At 49.4% G+C, this 6000-nt stretch overlaps 1 pseudogene; it reads left to right on the forward strand.

Annotated features, from left to right (window-relative positions):
* Positions 1-5438, forward strand: part of LOC141022935 (uncharacterized) — a 31174-nt pseudogene extending 25736 nt beyond the window's left edge.
* Positions 5439-6000: the final 562 nt, after the last annotated feature.

The raw sequence follows: 6000 nt of genomic DNA on the forward strand, positions 1-6000 counted from the left end.
GGAAACTTTGTGAATCTTGATTACAGAAACTTTTCAACAAAAATAATTATCCCCTTGTACAATTCCATTGTATTATAAAAATAATATGCCGAGGTTTGCCTTTAGGATGTTTTAGATTACTTGTTGGTTTGTGCGGTGCAGAACAAAAACTTTGTCTGTAGTGCGCGATTTTACATTTTTTACTGGAATGTCAAACGGTTCTGAAACTTTCTTCACTGTCTTTCTATACAAATTGTTTATTTTTCCTAATTGTTTCAGAATTTTTGGAGTACCATAAGTATGGTGAATGTTCAGATTACTACAGACTGTCCTGTTTAAAACAGATTCTGTTTTTGATGCATAGTTTGCTTGTTTTGATGAAACTATCGATTTCTCTCAGTGGATTAAGCCATGGAAAAGTTATATTAAAGTAGATACAATGCAAAAACAAAATATGAATTGGTTTGCAATAGTACTTAGAGTAGTGATTTGCTTTATTATACTAACGGATCTTACCGAGCTTTCTGTTGAGTTTTGTGTGGATGAAGTGTTCGAAGATCGAGGAGGTCTCGATATGAGGAGAAGGAGGAGAGACAAGAGCTCAAGCTTGGGGATTCCCAAGGAACCCCAAGTAAATATTCAAGGAGACTCAAGCGTCTAAGCTTGGGGATGCCCCAGAAGGCATCCCATCTTTCTTCAACAAGTATTGATATGTTTTCGGATTCGTTTCGTTCATGCGATATGTGCAAATCTTGGAGCGTCTGTTGCATTTAGTTTTCACGTTTCTCTTATGCACCATGCTGGTATGAGATAGTCCATGGTTGATTTATAGAATGCTCATTGCACTTCACTTAAATCTTTTGAGTATGGCTTTATAGAATGCTTCATGTGCTTCACTTATATCATTTGAAAATTGGATTGCCTGTTCCTCTTCACATAGAAAACCGCCATTTGTAGAATGCTCTTTTGCTTCACTTATATCTATTAGAGCGTGGGCATATCTTTTGTAGAAAGAATTAAGATCTCTTGCTTCACTTATATCCTACATAAAACTTGTAGATCACTGAATATGATATGTTTGATTCCTTGCAATAGTTTTGCGATATAAAGATGGTGATATTAGAGTCATGCTAGTGAGTAGTTGTGGATTGTAGAAATACTTGTATTGAAGTTTGTGATTCCAGTAGCATGCACGTATGGTGAACCGTTATGTGATGAAGTCGGAGCATGGTTTATTTATTGATTGTCTTCCTTATGAGTGGCGGTCGGGGACGAGCGATCGTCTTTTCCTACCAATCTACCCCCCTAGGAGCATGCACGTAGTACTTTGTTTTGATGACTAATAGATTTTTGCAATAAGTATGTGAGTTCTTTATGACTAATGTTGAGTCCATGGATTATATGCACTCTCACCCTTCCATCATTGCTAGCCTCTTCGGTACCGTGCATTGCCCTTTCTCACCTCGAGAGTGTTGGTGCAAACTTCACCGGTGCATCCAAACCCCGTGATATGATACGCTCTGTCACACATAAGCCTCCTTATATCTTCCTCAAAACAGCCACCATACCTACCTATCATGGCATTTCCATAGCCATTCCGAGATATATTGCCATGCAACTTCCATCATCATCATATACATGACTTGAGCATTCATTGTCATATTGCTTTGCATGATCGTAAGATAGCTAGCATGATATTTTCATGGCTTTTCTGTTTTTTGATATCTTTGCTACGCTAGATCATTGCACATCCCGGTACACCGCCGGAGGCATTCATATAGAGTCATATCTTTGTTCTAGTATTGAGTTGTAAGTAAATAAAAGTGTGATGGTCATAATTATTAGAGCATTGTCCCAGGTGAGGTTATCAAAATAAAAGAGGCCAAAAGAAGCTCAATAAAAAAAAGGCCAAAGAAGCCCACCAAAAAAAGAGAAAAAAATAAAAAAATGAGAGAAAAGAGAGAAGGGACAATGTTACTATCCTTTTACCACACTTGTGCTTCAGAGTAGCACCATGTTCTTCATATAGAGAGTCTCTTGAGTTATCACTTTCATATACTAGTGGGAATTTTCATTATAGAACTTGGCTTGTATATTCCGGTGATGGGCTTCCTCAAATGCCCGAGGTATTCATGAGCAAGAAAATTGGATGCACACCCACTTAGTTTTCAGTTTGAGCTCATATACTTATAGCTCTAGTGCATTCGTTGCATGGCAATCCCTACTCCTCGCATTGACATCAATTGATGGGCATCTCCATAGCCCGTTGAATAGCCGCGTTGATGTGAGACTTTCTCCTTTTTGTCTTCTCCAAACAACCTCCACCATCATATTCTATTCCACCCATAGTGTTATGTCCATGGCCCACGCTCATGTATTGCATGAAAGTTGAAAAGGTTTGAGAACGTCAAAAGTACGCAACAACTGCTTGGCTTGTCATCGGGGTTGTACGTGATTTGAATATTTTGTGTGGTGAAGATGGAGTATAGCCAGACCATATGATTTTGTAGGGATAACTTTCTTTGGCCATGTTATTTTGAAAAGACATGATTGCTTTATTAGTATGCTTGAAGTATTATTGTATTAATGTCAAATGATAGACTATTGCTTTGAATCACTCGTGTCTTAATATTCATGCCATGATTAGATTACATGATCAAGATTATGCTAGGTAGCATTCCACATAAAAAATTATCTTTTTTTATCATTTACCTATTCGAGGACGAGCAGGAATTAAGATTGGGGATGCTGATACGTCTCCGTCGTATCTATAATTTTTGATTGTTCCATGCCAATATTACACAACTTTCATATACTTTTGGCAACTTTTTATACTATTTTTGGGACTAACATATTGATCCAGTGCCCAGTGCCACTTCCTGTTTGTTGCATGTTTTTTGTTTCACAGAAAATCCATATCAAACAGGGTCCAAACGGGATAAAAACTGACCGAGATTTTTTTGGAATATATGTGATTTTTGGGAAGAAGAATCAACGCGAGACGATGCCCGAGGGGGCCATGAGGCAGGGGGCGCGCCCCTGACCCTCGTGGACACCCCGTAAGGCGGTTGCTGCCCTTCTTTCGACGCAAGAAAGCTAATATCTGGATAAAAATCGTGTTCAAACTTCAATCAAATCAGAGTTACGGATCTCCGGAAATATAAGAAACGGTGAAAGGCCAGAATCGTGAGGGCAGAAACAGAGAGAGACAGAGAGACAGATCCAATCTTGGAGGGGCTCTCGCCCCTCCCACGTCATGGAGACCATGGACCAGAGGGGAACCCTTCTCCCATCTAGGGAGAAGGTCAAGGAAGAAGAAGAAGGAGGGGGGCTCTCTCCCCCTCGCTTTCGGTTATCATGAGGATGCAAGACATACCCAGGTTCAGGGCTCTCCGAAGAGCTAACACCCCTAGTCCTGCCGAGTTTGGTTTATATGTATCAGTACAGAGTTGCTCCTAGAGCTGTATGGAAGAAGAAGGAAGGCAGGCCAGGGCTTAGGCTGCTCCTTCTCCTTTGGTGTGTGTGTGTGCTACTGATGATTGGATCGCCCCTATGCATGAGGGCTCTGGGGGGGGGGTTATAGGTCAACCCCCCAGGGATACAATGGTAAAGTTACAAGGCCGTGGGGCCGGGTTGTGTTCATCCGGGAAGCCAGCTGGGACGCACCGGGTGTCAGGGCTCGCCGGATTCTCCGGGCGCGGCCCCGTGTGCGAGGAGGCACTTTTTGCCGTCTTGTCGATCGTCACGGAGTGGCCGGGTCGAGTCCGCTAAAGTGGCGCACCGCCAGGTCGCCATCTGCTGGCGTCAGCAGTGACGACGGGTGCGTTGTAGCCACGTCGGCCTCGGTCAGCAGGGTAGGTGGGGCACTGTTGCCACGCCTCTACCGGTCAGAGGAGTTTGTGGGGCACTGTTGCCTTGCTTATCCTTGAATGGACACTCGTCCCATCGTACGGTTGGGATGGGACGGGAGCTGACCCGTGGCCGGGTTGAGGAACACGCCACGGGGGAGCTGGCTTGTTGGATAAGCCTTGGTGTGCCGGGTTCGGCCGGCTGGCGCTAGCCGGCAGGGCCGGGTTGCCGTCTTGGTTGGGTCGAAGAGTTCAGCCAGGTTGAGGGACTTAGCCGAGTTAAGGAACCCGGCCAAGTGCAAGCAGGACTGAGGGGCGATGCTGGCCCCGATGCTTTTGAAAAGGATTCAGGTTCCGTTACCTGCCCGGGGTTCATTCCCCCGACAATAGTCCCCGAAGCTATGAAGGTCCGCCGGCTTTGAGTAGGAGGGCCTTCAAAGTTCCCCGCCTAAGGAGGCCGCCGATGGCGAAGCTTGTGACCGCCGGTTCTGGCAACACCGACTGTGTGCCGGCCGGATCGCAGCAACCCGACGCGGGCAGGAAACCGAGGAGTCCGTTGAATCTTGAAGCAATCTTTTGGGCTCTGCGCGGGCGCCATGTGGCGCTCGGGAGCCGGAGGGGCCTGACAGGCCACTCGCGCGATGGGACGGGGTGACGAGCCGGGGCCCGCCACTGTGCGCCCTCGCCCATGCGCGTGGATTTATTGCGGCATCCGCAAGTCGGTTGCCATTCTCGAGGCAGTTATTGTGTGCGGTACATGCACACTTATTGCGGGGAAGTTGGAGGGGCGGGCGCAAATGATCCCACTTCCCCACGTTTCCGCCGTGGCTTATAAATTGGGAGGAGGGGGCGGCGGAAATCATTCTTGCTCGTGCTCCCCTTCTTCTTCCTTCTCCTTCTGCTCTTACGACCGTCGCGCGCTATGACGCTCCGCCGCTCTTCGAGCAAAACTTCACCACCAATCTTCTCTCATCTTCCCTGCTCCGCCCTGCATCGCCAATGGCGCTGCCGTCGGGCTCGTGGATGGGCTCCTCCATCAGCGTCGAGGACATCCAGTATCTGCGTGACACCAGACGCCTGCCGAGGGAGACGAAGGTTGTTGTGTGCTTGCCATAGGGCGAGCAAGAGCCGCAGCCGGAGGGGACCGAGCGCGTGGTCTTCTACACGCACTTCAAGCGCGGGTTCGGCCTCCCCGCAAGCAACTTCTTCTGCGCCTTCCTTGATTTCGTCGGGCTCCAGCTGCACCATCTTGGCGTGAATGCCATTCTGCAGCTCTCTGGCTTCGTCACCCTATGCGAGGGGTACCTGGGGGTCGAGCCCACCATCGACCTCTGGGTGCGCCTCTTCTCCTTGAAGCAGCAGGGCTCGAAGGCCGGGGAGATGTCCTCTTCGGGGGGCGCCGTCATCTCGACGCGGACGCGCGGGGGTGCCCTAAGATGCCACTGGAGGATTCTGCCAAGAAGTGGCAGAACTCCTTCTACGTCCGCAACCTCGGCGCGGACCATATCAATCTGCCACCCTTCGTCAATGCGACACCGCAAGGGAAGTAGAACTGGAACTACTTCCCCAAGCACCCGTCCAAGGAGGTGCTCAATCTGTGCCAGCGGGTGACAGAGATGAAGGAGCGGGAGAGGCTCACCGACATGGACCTCATTGCCGCCTTCATCATGCGCCGGGTGATGTCGATGCAGCACCGTTCCCACATCATCGGCCTGATGACCGGCCTTCAAGATCCCAACAGGATGTCGCCCCTACGCCTGGGGGCGGACCAGATTGCCCGCCGGGTCAACGACATCTCGAAGGCCGGGCTGAAGGAGGACTGGGGGTTCAGGAAGCCTCCCTACAGCCACGCGAACCCGGCACCGGTGGTGAGTCCTTGGTCTTTGTATTTTGTCGCTGCCCATCCTCTGATTCGTCCCGATGCGACGAGGGAGGTGCTACTGAACGCCATCCGGCATCCGTATGACCAGGCGCCAACGCAGGTGGAGCGGGCCGGCTCGGAGGAGGCGGTGGTCCTGGGTGAGGACCGGGAGGAGGCCGACGCCGAAGCCGGCAAGGTGCGCCGCACGGGTAAGCTTTCGTGTTTGATTTCTTGAGACGCCGGCCGACGGCGGAGGTGTTGATGTATGTTGATGACGCAGCCGCGCCGAGTGGAGGAGGCGGCGACGTGGCT

Source organism: Aegilops tauschii, chromosome 5, assembly GCF_002575655.3.
Source record: "Aegilops tauschii subsp. strangulata cultivar AL8/78 chromosome 5, Aet v6.0, whole genome shotgun sequence".
NCBI classification, from domain to species: Eukaryota; Viridiplantae; Streptophyta; class Magnoliopsida; order Poales; family Poaceae; genus Aegilops; species Aegilops tauschii.